This window comes from Lucilia sericata, unplaced genomic scaffold (assembly GCF_015586225.1).
Source record: "Lucilia sericata isolate MDLA Ls3-8-SP2 unplaced genomic scaffold, ASM1558622v1 Contig001333F_arrow, whole genome shotgun sequence".
Taxonomy (NCBI): domain Eukaryota; kingdom Metazoa; phylum Arthropoda; class Insecta; order Diptera; family Calliphoridae; genus Lucilia; species Lucilia sericata.
In genome coordinates this window covers 71179-85162 of record NW_023995278.1, presented here as the reverse complement: position 1 = coordinate 85162, position 13984 = coordinate 71179, and the positions used below count along the sequence as shown (strand labels likewise).

Below are 13984 nucleotides of genomic sequence, written 5' to 3'. Positions count from 1 at the left end.
AGTCTAGTCTATAGTCTAGTCTATAGTCTAGTCTATAGTCTAGTCTATAGTCTAGTCTAGTCTAGTCATAGTCTATAGTCTAGTCTATAGTCTAGTCTATAGTCTAGTCTATAGTCTAGTCTATAGTCTAGTCTATAGTCTAGTCTATAGTCTAGTCTATAGTCTAGTCTATAGTCTAGTCTATAGTCTAGTCTATTAGTCTAGTCTATAGTCTAGTCTATAGTCTAGTCTATAGTCTAGTCTATAGTCTAGTCTATAGTCTAGTCTATAGTCTAGTCTATAGTCTAGTCTATAGTCTAGTCTATAGTCTAGTCTATAGTCTAGTCTATAGTCTAGTCTATAGTCTAGTCTATAGTATAGTCTATAGTCTAGTCTATAGTCTAGTCTATAGTCTAGTCTATAGTCTAGTCTATAGTCTAGTCTAGTCTAGTCTATAGTCTAGTCTATAGTTAGTCTATAGTCTAGTCTATAGTCTAGTCTATAGTCTAGTCTATAGTCTAGTCTATAGTCTAGTCTATAGTATAGTCTATAGTCTAGTCTATAGTCTTGTCTATAGTCTAGTCTATAGTCTAGTCTATAGTCTAGTCTAGTCTATAGTCTAGTCTATAGTCTAGTCTAGTCTATAGTCTAGTCTATAGTCTAGTCTAGTCTATAGTCTAGTCTATAGTCTAGTCTATAGTCTAGTCTATAGTCTAGTCTATAGTCTAGTCTATAGTCTAGTCTATAGTCTAGTCTATAGTCTAGTCTATAGTCTAGTCTATAGTCTAGTCTATAGTCTAATCTAATCTATAGTGACGTCTATACTGACGTCTCTGGTCCAGTCGATATTCTAGGGCAATGTTTATTCATTAACAACGGATCCATTTTCTGTACCTCTGTTTAAAATTATAAACCTATTAACTGTTATTCTAACCCACTGTGCAATGTCATGAATAGTTTTTGCTTTTATTTTCATATGCTTCTTACGGAATTGTTGTGTCATGTGTAATGTCATCGAACCACTACTTTTCTGTTGATCTTTTTCTTGCTCGTTTTCATACTCGTCTTAATTTTTTTTTTTTTGTGTTGTTTTTGTTAAAGTTTGATCACGTACATTGAGGATCGTGTAAGGTATTCGAGTGTATGACTGTTTTTTAAGTCTGTCTATATGAGATGATTTTTATTTTACATTTTGTAGCATTTATTAAGTCTTTCTTTCTTATTTTGCCGGTTCGTCAAACTGTTTGTATGAATGTGTGTATATTTAGTCATGACTTTGTTAAATGATGATCATCATTAATGATCAAATGGTCTTTCTTGTTTTTTGAATGGTGTTTGTTGATGGAGGTTGCTTGGTTGTTTTGTTGGCTGACTGGCTGATCGTTGGTTGCCTTAAGCTACTGAACATACAAATACGCGGATCCAATACAACAACAAACAAACTGAAAAAACTGGTTTTATTGATTCATGATCTTCATTAGAGCAAAACAAAACAAAAACAATTAAGAAAAAACAAAGTCGAACTTAAAAAAAACGACTGTGGCCAAGTTAATCAATGGTTTGCCAATATCTATGGCTATTTGTGCTTTAAAAATGATCAAGGGGAAGGCGCAAGAGCAGGGAGTTTTAGTTTAGCTGTTATAATACATGCTGCTGGAGGGGGTGTTGTGTTTAAGACCCATTGTGCTGTATTATATCTGAGATTTTTTTTTTTTGTTCTGTGTAAATGTAGTAGTGGCTGGAAGCTGCTAATACTGCCGCTGTGTCATTGAAATCCACGATCAAATGATTTTTTTCAACATAAAATGTCGTCACTTTGTCGGTGTTTAAAATATTTACTCTTATTGTTTGATTTGTATGTTTATTTTTTTGGATTTTATTTTCTACAGTTTTTGCTGATTTTTTTTTTGTTGTCGTGACGTTTTAAATCCACGCTTAAATACACTCAAAGTATTTTTTTCATAAATTTTATTATAAAATATACATACAACAATACAATAAAAATTAAATGCAAATTTCTTTTATTTGCTTTGAATATTAAAATCTAGTTAAATTTAATATATTCCACTTTTTCGATATCTTTCGATTTTAATCTCTTAAAAGTGACTTAACAAAAAAATTGTTATTGCAAAATTATATTTGAATAGAAAAAATTAGCGCCACATAACCGAGGCAACAAATATAAAAAGTAGCATATTTTAATATTAAGTACGCTTGTACTAATACATGTTTAGAAAAAAGGTACTAATTGGGATTATTCAGACAAATCAAGTGTTTATAAAAACCAGAAAGGAATTGCTGAACCGAGTAGTTGGGTTTAAGCAGTCTGTACTTATTCTAGATTGTAGTTTAGTCTATAGTTTAGACTATATCTCAGTCTACAGTCTATAGTCCAGTCTATCGTACACTAGTCTATAGTAGTCTAGTATACTGTAGTCTAGTCTATAGTAGTCTAGTCTATAGTAGTCTAGACTATAGTAGTCTAGTCTATAGTAGTCTAGTCTATAGTAGTCTAGTCTACAGTAGTCTAGTCTATAGTAGTCTAGTCTATAGTAGTCTAGTCTATAGTAGTCTAGTCTATAGTAGTCTAGTCTATAGTAGTCTAGTCTATAGTAGCCTAGTCTATAGTAGTCTAGTCTATAGTAGTGTAGTCTATAGTAGTCTAGTCTATAGTACTCTAATCTATAGTAGTCTAGTCTACAGTAGTCTAGTCTATAGTAGTCTAGTCTATAGTAGTCTAGTCTATAGTAGTCTAGTCTATAGTAGTCTAGTCTATAGTAGTCTAGTCTATAGTAGTCTAGTCTATAGTAGTGTAGTCTATAGTAGTCTAGTCTATAGTACTCTAATCTATAGTAGTCTAGTCTACAGTAGTCTAGTCTATAGTAGTCTAGTCTATAGTAGTCTAGTCTATAGTAGTCTAGTCTATAGTAGTCTAGTCTATAGTAGTGTAGTCTATAGTAGTCTAGTCTATAGTACTCTAATCTATAGCAGTCTAGTCTACAGTAGTCTAGTCTATAGTAGTCTAGTCTATAGTAGTCTAGTCTATAGTAGTCTAGTCTATAGTAGTCTAGTCTATAGTAGTCTAGTCTATAGTAGTCTAGTCTCTAGTAGTCTAGTCTCTAGTAGTCTAGCCTCTAGTAGTCTAGTCTCTACTAGTCTAGTCTCTAGTAGTCTAGTCTCTAGTAGTCTAGTCTCTAGTAGTCTAGTCTCTAGTAGTCTAGTCTACAGTAGTCTAGTCTATAGTAGTCTAGTCAATAGTAGTCTAGTCCATAGTAGTCTAGTCTACAGTAGTCTAGTCTATAGTAGTCTAGTTTATAGTAGTCTAGTCTCTAGTAGTCTAGTCTTTAGTAGTCTAGTCTCTAGTAGTCTAGTCTCTAGTAGTCTAGTCTCTAGTAGTCTAGTCTATAGTCTAGACTATAGTCTAGTCTATAGTCTAGTCTATAGTCTAGTCTAGTCTATAGTCTAGACTATAGTCCAGTCTAGTCTATAGTCTAGACTATAGTCCAGTCTAGTCTATAGTCTAGACTATAGTCTAGTCTATAGTCTAGTCTATAGTCTAGTCTATAGTCGAGTCTATAGTCTAGTCTATAGACTAGTCTATAGTCTAGTCTATAGTCGAGTCTATAGTCGAGTCTATAGTCGAGTCTATAGTCGAGTCTATAGTCGAGTCTATAGTCTAGTCTATAGTCGAGTCTATAGTCGAGTCTATAGTCTAGTCTATAGTCTAGTCTATAGTCTAGTCTATAGTCTAGTCTATAGTCTAGTCTATAGTCTAGTCTATAGTCTAGTCTATAGTCTAGCCTATAGTCTAGTCTATAGTCTAGTCTATAGTCTAGTCTATAGTCTAGTCTATAGTCTAGTCTATAGTCTAGTCTATAGTCTAGTCTTTAGTTTAGTCTAGTCTATAGTCTAGTCTATAGTCTAGTCTATAGTCTAGTCTATAGTCTAGTCTTTAGTCTAGTCTATAGTCTAGTCTATAGTCTAGTCTATAGTCTAGTCTATAGTCTAGTCTATAGTCTAGTCTATAGTCTAGTCTATAGTCTAGTCTATAGTCTAGTCTATAGTCTAGTCTATAGTCTAGTCTATAGTCTAGTCTATAGTCTAGTCTATAGTCTAGTCTATAGTCTAGTCTATAGTCTAGTCTATAGTCGTCTATAGTCTAGTCTATAGTCTAGTCTATAGTCTAGTCTATAGTCTAGTCTATAGTCTAGTCTATAGTCTAGTCTATAGTCTAGTCTATAGTCTAGTCTATAGTCTAGTCTATAGTCTAGTCTATAGTCTAGTCTATAGTCTAGTCTATAGTCTAGTCTATAGTCTAGTCTATAGTCTAGTCTATAGTCTAGTCTATAGTCTAGTCTATATTCTAGTCTATAGTCTAGTCTATAGTCTAGTCTATAGTATAGTCTATAGTCTAGTCTATAGTCTAGTCTATAGTATAGTCTATAGTCTAGTCTATAGTCTAGTCTATAGTCTAGTCTATAGTCTAGTCTATAGTCTAGTCTATAGTCTAGTCTATAGTCTAGTCTATAGTCTAGTCTATAGTCTAGTCTATAGTATAGTCTATAGTCTAGTCTATAGTCTAGTCTATAGTCTAGTCTATAGTCTAGTTTATAGTCTAGTCTATAGTCTAGTCTATAGTCTAGTCTATAGTCTAGTCTATAGTCTAGTCTATAGTCTAGTCTATAGTCTAGTCTATAGTCTAGTCTATAGTCTAGTCTATAGTCTAGTCTATAGTCTAGTCTATAGTCTAGTCTATAGTCTAGTCTATAGTCTAGTCTATAGTCTAGTCTATAGTCTAGTCTATAGTCTAGTCTATAGTCTAGTCTATAGTCTAGTCTATAGTCTAGTCTATAGTCTAGTCTATAGTCTAGTCTATAGTCTAGTCTTTAGTCTAGTCTATAGTCTAGTCCATAGTCTAGTCTATAGTCGAGTATATAGTCTGGTCTTTATTCCAGGCTACAGTCTTGTCTATAATCTTGCAGAAAACTGCAAAAAATCACATTTTTTACACATTATGTTTATACAAGTTGGCATTATTAGCAGACAATTAACCCCTGACCCCATTCAATTAAAATCAATTGAATAGAATATAGAAAAACATTAAATGTAAAAGAATAAACATAAAAATTCACAAAAAAACATAAACGTCAATAAGTCTCATGGTAAATGAAAATGCAATGACATTTTCCCAACAAATGTAAAAACTATAGGGTTTTCAAAACCGTTTGAAAAACACACAAAAGATTTCGGGAAATTATGTGTGTGTGTGTTAAGGTCATTAAAACACAAAAAAAGTATGAAAATAGTAACTCTGGATTATCAACGAAAATTCCCAAGACTATTGTATGACTGACCGGGTTTTATAAGTTCTTATTGAAACATACACACATATTTTGTTATCATTGAACGCAATATAAAGGAATTCCCTCTTAAATGGTATAACCAGACAAAATAGCAGCAACAAAACATTAACGAAATATATACCGAAAATATAACAACAAAAAAATTTAGCTATAAGAAAAAAAATTACATACTAAATAACCTTAAATTGTGACAAACACACACCCTCAAATGTGGATATTTACACAAAATGTAGCTAAATGCATTTATACCATCGTATAAAACTACCTACACTCTAGCGGCTAGAGTTGCCAGAAGTTATAAAAAGCAAAAGCAATAACTTTAAGAAAAGTTTTTGAAAACGAAGACTCTTTTGATATATTATTACTTAAGTATAATAGAATTGGTTGGTATTTTTAAGGCCAAATTGTGACCTTAGAAATACCGAGGCCTGGCAACTCTGTTCCGTTGTCGTTACATACCTATAAAACGTACATATTCATCCATATGTCCAATAAGTCCAACACCAATTGTGAAAAAAAAAACGAAAAACAAAATTACTTGTAGTTTTATATTTTTTTACGTATTTTGTATTAAGAAAACGGCGACAACACAATGTCTACAACATGTCCGTCGCCGTCTTCGTCGTCGCCCCAAGTTCAGTCTTCTCACTATACATATGGACAATATGTCTACTTCTGAATAATATAACCATTATCAGAGCCGTCAAACACCACTACAAAACGGTTAAATGTACAAAACAAATGAACTGAAAAAAACACTGAAATAAAATATCTAACGAAACGAATCTAAAAACCGATGAAAATAATAAGAACGTCGGCAGTTACACGACCCGACTTAACAATAAGAATTTGAACTGTTGATAAGTATGGAATACTTAATAATAAAAAAATGCTTGAACGAGGGTTACTACATGGTTTTAAAGTTATCATTAGTTTTTCGCGAACTGCAAACGATATTATCTCAAAAGGCCTTGAGAATCGGTTGTAGTAGGCGATAAACTAGATTCTTAACACGAAAAGAACAAGTAAGAAGTGAATTTTAAATATCCAAAATTACATGTACATATGTATCTATATTTAAAGAGAATTTCGTATTGTAGACCTCTATGTATATAGACTTGGGACATTCAGGAACTATCCCTTTTTCTTAACGCGATTTACTGATTTATTAGATTTAAGCTGAATTGTATTATCATGTAAATCACATAAATCTATTTTAATATGAACATTGGGGTGATTTTCAGATGAGGGATTTTAATGGGGTCTTGGATCAATTATGAACCGAACTCGGATTGTAGCCCTATATATATACATATATGGACTTGAGACATTCAGGAACGATCCCTTTTTCTTAACGCGACTTACTCATTTATTAGATTTAAACTGAATCGTATAAATCAATATTAATATGAACATCCGGGCTGCTATTCGGATGAGGGACTTTAAGGGGGGCTTCGATCAATTTTGGACAGGGGGCTTCAATCAATTTTTTTATGACAAATTATTTTTGTCGAATTTTATCTTAATACCAATAACATTTTAATACGATTTACTGACAATAAACTGAACTAGCAACACGTAACCCCTTTTTCGGAAATTATAGACCGATCCTCTTGAAATTTGACAGAGTGATATCGTTTCTTTTTAAAATTATCTGTCATTTTCTAAAGGGTACCTTTTATGGGGACTAGAGCTAAATGTATTCAAGATATATTCTGAATATTTTGATGAATCACTACTCCTTGAGATCTTATTCGAATATTCTTTTTGGAAATAATTAACCTTTGTATCGGATTTTTTAACTAAAACTTAGATCTTTTGTGAAAAAGTTAAAATTTTATAAAAAAATAGTGAATATTCAGAATTTTAGTAAAAAATTAAAAAATTTGATTTTTTGTTAAAAATTGGATTTTTAGTGAAAAATTGAATTTTTAGTGAAAAATTGGATTTTTAGTGAAAAATTTAATTTTTTGTGAAAAATCCACTTTTTAGTGAAAAATTCACTTTTTAGTAAAATATTCAGAATTTTAGTAAAAAATGGAAAAATTTGATTTTTTGTTAAAAATTGGATTTTTAGTGAAAAATTGGATTTTTAGTGTAAAATTGAAATTTTGTGAAAAATTTAAATTTTTGTGAAAAATTGATTTTTTTTGTGAAAAATCCACTTTTTAGTGAAAAATTAATTCACTTTTTAGTGAAAAATCCACTTTTTAGTAAAAAATCCACTTTTTAAAGAATAATCGAATTTTCGGTGAAATTTTAGTGAAAATCGAATTTTTTGTGAAAACTCGAATTTTCAACGAAAATCCAAATTTTACTCGAAAAAATGAGTTTTTAATGAATAATAAAATTTTCGGTAAAAAATCGAATATTTTGAGATAAATTTAATTTTTAGTGAAAAATCGAAATCCAAACGTAAAAAGCTAGAGAGAGGAATCCTGACCAAACAATTTTGAGGGTCAGTAAGAGGTTCTTCCTATTCTTGATGTTAAAAACGAGAGTAAATTTTGGGAACCACATCTAAATAATAGTTTTTACTCAAAACAAACTTAACAACCCTCGTATGTATAATTAAACGATACAAATGTTTGTATACTCTATATGACAACACTAACGATTCCAAACTTATATTTACTCAACAGTTATACAGGAAACTCCATGTAAACTTTGAGTTTATTAACAGTGACTACTAAATAAAGACACCAAATAAGAAAATCAAAAGTAATAAACAAATCCGGCAAACAGTTTTAAAAAAACATTGAAAACAAATCTAAATCAATTGTTTTATAAAACTTTATAAGCAGTTATTTGTTTTAATATGGTATGTGTATTAAGTTAAATCACTTAATGGATTTCTGCTTGATTAAATAGCAAAAAAAAGTCACCACAATAATAACAGCAACCAACTTAATTGTCAAAGTAAATTAGTGAATAAGTGTGCAAGCAACTAATGACAAGAAGACAATGAACGACTGTTAAATGTCTAGAGCAAAATCATACACAAAACGATCGAGAGTCATAGTCTTAGTTGTGATCGTAACTATTGAATACATGAGTATTAAAGCAACAATTATATATAAAAAAGAATAGCTAGAGTACCACTAAATATATATAATAAGTATAATTGATATCTGTTCTATAAAAGGATGCCAGATTCACAAAACTATTAAAACGGAAAATCGTTTGATATCAAATGTTCATTAACGAAATTTGTTGAAATTTGAATTAAAAAAATTATTTCTTTTTCCTTTCAGGTACGTTGTTTTGAAACCCGACTTTCAGTAAGTTTTACAATTATACCATATCCAAAATTTATATTCAGAATGCTTATTAGATTCTAAGAGGATCAAGCCATGCCCATCCATCTATTGAAAACAAGATAATGTACGACACTGAAATCAAATTCGATGTAAACAAATTTTATAAAAACCAAAATATCTCTACCAAATTTCATGAAGATCGATCTAAGATTTAAGTTCGGTATTCTAGACTATAGTCTAGCCTGTAAACTATATACTAGACGATAAACAGGACTATATATTGGACTATGGAGTAGATAATAGACTAGAATAAAGACTAAACTATAGACTAGATTATAGTCTAGCCTGTAAACTATATACTAAACTATAAACTGGACTATATATTGGACTCGACTATAGACTAGACTATATGCTAGACTACGGACTAGACTATATGCTAGACTACGGACTAGACTATATACTAAACTATAGACTAGACTATATGCTAGACTACAGACTAGACTATAGACTAAACTATAGACTAGACTATAGACTAGACTATAGACTAGACTATAGACTAGACTAAAGACTAGACTATAGACTAGACTATAGACTAGACTATAGACTAGACTATAGACTAGACTATAGACTAGACTATAGACTAGACTATAGACTAGACTATAGACTAGACTATAGACTAGACTATAGACTAGACTATAGACTAGACTATAGACTAGACTATAGACTAGACTATAGACTAGACTATAGACTAGACTATAGACTAGACTATAGACTAGACTATAGACTAGACTATAGACTAGACTATAGACTAGACTATAGACTAGACTATAGACTAGACTATAGACTAGACTATAGACTAGACTATAGACTAGACTATAGACTAGACTATAGACTAGACTATAGACTAGACTATAGACTAGACTAGACTATAGACTAGACTATAGACTAGACTATAGACTAGACTATAGACTAGACTATAGACTAGACTATAGACTAGACTATAGACTAGACTATAGACTAGACTATAGACTAGACTATAGACTAGACTATAGACTAGACTATAGACTAGACTATAGACTAGACTATAGACTAGACTATAGACTAGACTATAGACTAGACTATAGACTAGACTATAGACTAGACTATAGACTAGACTATAGACTAGACTATAGACTAGACTATAGACTAGACTATAGACTAGACTATAGACTAGACTATAGACTAGACTATAGACTAGACTATAGACTAGACTATAGACTAGACTATAGACTAGACTATAGACTAGACTATAGACTAGACTATAGACTAGACTATAGACTAGACTATAGACTAGACTATAGACTAGACTATAGACTAGACTATAGACTAGACTATAGACTAGACTATAGACTAGACTATAGACTAGACTATAGACTAGACTATAGACTAGACTATAGACTAGACTATAGACTAGACTATAGACTAGACTATAGACTAGACTATAGACTAGACTATAGACTAGACTATAGACTAGACTATAGACTAGACTATAGACTAGACTATAGACTAGACTATAGACTAGACTATAGACTAGACTATAGACTAGACTATAGACTAGACTATAGACTAGACTATAGACTAGACTATAGACTAGACTATAGACTAGACTATAGACTAGACTATAGACTAGACTATAGACTAGACTATAGACTAGACTATAGACTAGACTATAGACTAGACTATAGACTAGACTATAGACTAGACTATAGACTAGACTATAGACTAGACTATAGACTAGACTAGACTACTATAGACTAGACTATAGACTAGACTATAGACTAGACTATAGACTAGACTATAGACTAGACTATATAGACTATAGACTAGACTATAGACTAGACTATAGACTAGACTATAGACTAGACTATAGACTAGACTATAGACTAGACTATAGACTAGACTATAGACTAGACTATAGACTAGACTATAGACTAGACTATAGACTAGACTATAGACTAGACTATAGACTAGACTATAGACTAGACTATAGACTAGACTATAGACTATAGACTAGACTAGACTATAGACTAGACTATAGACTAGACTATAGACTAGACTATAGACTAGACTATAGACTAGACTATAGACTAGACTATAGACTAGACTATAGACTAGACTATAGACTAGACTATAGACTAGATTATAGACTAGACTATAGACTAGACTATAGACTAGACTATAGACTAGACTATAGACTAGACTATAGACTAGACTATAGACTTGACTATAGACTAGACTATAGACTAGATTATAGACTAGATTATAGACTAGACTATAGACTAGACTATAGACTAGACTATAGACTAGACTATAGACTAGACTATAGACTAGATTATAGACTAGACTATAGACTAGACTATAGACTAGACTATAGACTAGACTATAGACTAGACTATAGACTAGTCTATAGACTAGACTATAATCTATTGTTTAGTCTAGACTATGGATTAGGCTATAGACTATACTATGGACTAAACTATGGATTAGGCTATAGACTAGACTACAGACTAGACTATCAACTAAACTATAGACTTAAAATTCTCATATCTAGATCTAGAATTTAGCTTTTTAACTAAAATTATCTTCTGAAATCCACATCAAAATATCGTTTTTCTTCCTCTGGCAACGGTGGCCATTACTTAGTTGAGCGTATGTAGTTTATTTGATTTAACTGCTTGATTGCTCGATTCTGTTGTGTAGCTGTAAGTGTGTATGTAGTATAAACGTATCTGTTGTCTATAAGGCTGACTGTCTGTCTGCTTAGTTAAACTTTATAGACCTGTTGGTTATTTCGTATTGTTGTTGTTGCTGCCAAAGCAAAAGACTGCCAGACTGACGTCTAGCCAAAAGACGAAGACGACGACAATAGCAACCAATTCATTTCATTTCATTTCATATCCATATGTACTTATGTATGTACGCTATTGTCTGTATGTTTAAAACGTCTATATGTAGCTGAGTGTTGGTGAGTATGAGTGTTGGTGTAGCTATGTGTTTATAGTATGATCGAAACAAATACTGCTACGGTAGCACATCCAAACAGTTGTTGATCGTACTTTGAGTGGCAATGTGTTGAATTTTTCAAACTAAAACGCGCGTTCGCTTGCTCTTTTTTTTATAAATTTTTTTCTATAATAATTTTTCTATTATAAAATTTAAAACGCTTTTTTTTATTAAATATATATATTTATTGAATAGTAAGAATGCGACCGACGGACGTGTTTTTATAATAAAAAAAATTTATTATTATTGTGAAAAAGTGTGGTATAATTTAAATAATTAAAGAAGAAGGGAGAGGAAGAAGCGGCAATGAAATGAATAAAATAAATAAAAAAATGTATATAGAAATATAAAAAGAATTTCTAAGAAAAAAGTTTTAATAAGAAATTATATAGAAATTGTAGAAATATAAAATATTATTAAAACAAAAATAAAAAAAATATAAATTAATTTATACAATCGTGACAACAGCAGAAAAATATTAATAATTTACAGTGTACAGTGGACGTCCACTAGTACGAATTATATAGTGTCAGGCCCTTTCGTAATACCGAAAAATTCGTATTATTGAACAACACATTTTGTATGTTTAAATTCAAATAATACACATAAAATATTGGATTTTATTTATTTTTCATGAAAAATTACATAACGGAACAAAATATAATAAATGTGTATTATTTTAAATAAATTTCTTGTACATAAACAGGCATAAAAGGGACATATTTACGTATATGAATTGTTAATTTTGAAAGTATCGTGAGTCCAATGGTTGAAATGAGATATATGTAGAAGGTTTTAAATTTTAATGTTTTTAAAAAGATGTGTGCCAAAGACAACTTGCAATTTACATATGTGTTCTAAAATGTATTAAAATGTTCAGATTACATAAAACTTTTATTTGAAACTTGAATGGAATATACCACAATTCTCTAATTTATAATTTTCTCTTAAAAATTAGAATAGTTATCCTTAAATCCATTGTTTGGAATGTGGAGTCACACTACTTTCAAAATTAACAGTTCATACATACATATGTATATAAATATCATTTTACTTATTATAAAAAACCATCATTTAACATCGATGTTTATTACATTGTAAAATGATTCTTACGGCTTTTTCAATAACAGCGCTTTTGAGGCTTCAATATTGTTCTCAGCAGAGTTATTGTCGGGAACTAATAAAATACTTTCCTCATTGGCGTTATCATCCAATTTAATTTCTTCTCTTGGGTCATCAAAATTCCAATAAAATAAATTAATAACACTAAATAATTGTTGATTTGTAAATATACATGCAGTAAATTGTGTGTATAGGATTTTTAAAAATACAAAACACTTGTAATAAATACAAAAAAAACTTCAAAATTACTGAGCTTAAGGTGAATGATACCGAAATAATAAAATAAAAACATAATAAAAACTTCATTCATACGTAAATAAAACCAAAATTCCCATAAAAAATGCGTTATTCGTACAATCGAACAGAAAAATTGTGACTTTATTCGTACTATAGAGTAGACAATGCAACAATTTTGCCATTCGTATTATTGGATATTCGTAATAAAGAGTGTACGTACTATTGGACGTCCACTGTATTTTTTTAAAACATGTTTAAATATAAATAAATAATTAAGTTGAATAATTAATTTGAAAATGAAATGTTTGCAAAATAAAACAAGTACAAAATAAAACAAATACAAAAATATTTTTTAATAAAATTTTTTGAAAAAAAAAAGAAATTAACAAAAATGTTGCGTTTCCCAATAAAAAGTGTTTGAAAAAATTAACCAACAACAGCTTAACAACTGATCATGTCTGGAATATAAATACTTTATCAAGTCTTCTATTATACAAGTGAGTGTTGTTATTTTTCTTAATTTTTATTTTATTGACTTTTTACAAAAAAAAAGCAACAACAACAAGAAAAACATCTATTTTTAGCGTTTAAATGATTTAAAAGATCAACAACAACCAACCCATCAAGTCATTAAAAATAATCTGTGAATTTTAAGATTAAAAACAAACAGAAAAAGTCAAAACAAAAACAACAATATGACAAAGACTAGACAACGATCTGTAAAGTCGTTTTTATTCTAAGAAAATTTTAAGAATTTCTTTTGAATTCCATACAACCCACTTGACGGCTACGAATCACAAACAACAACAACAAAAAAACTAAAACTAAATTACCACAGTTTTGAAAAAAAATACAAAATTCACACACACACATATACTATCTATACATTGAAATAAACAAGAGGAATACCCTACAACAACAATAACATAAAGTAAAACCAGAAAATACCACCAACAACAACAACAATTTATGAATATACGT

At 30.3% G+C, this 13984-nt stretch overlaps 1 protein-coding gene across 2 annotated transcripts in view; it reads left to right on the top strand.

Annotated features, from left to right (window-relative positions):
- The window catches only part of LOC119610995 (transcription factor HIVEP3), a 62488-nt gene that overhangs the window by 16642 nt on the left and 31862 nt on the right, over nt 1–13984 (top strand). The window contains exon 1 of one of the 2 annotated variants that reach the window (XM_037966442.1): nt 13306–13500. The exons of the other annotated variant lie outside the window; for it this stretch is intronic. The gene's annotated coding sequence lies outside the window, so the exon portion shown is untranslated. Of the gene's footprint in view, nt 1–13305; nt 13501–13984 lie in introns of those variants that run through there. 2 annotated transcript variants of the gene reach the window in all.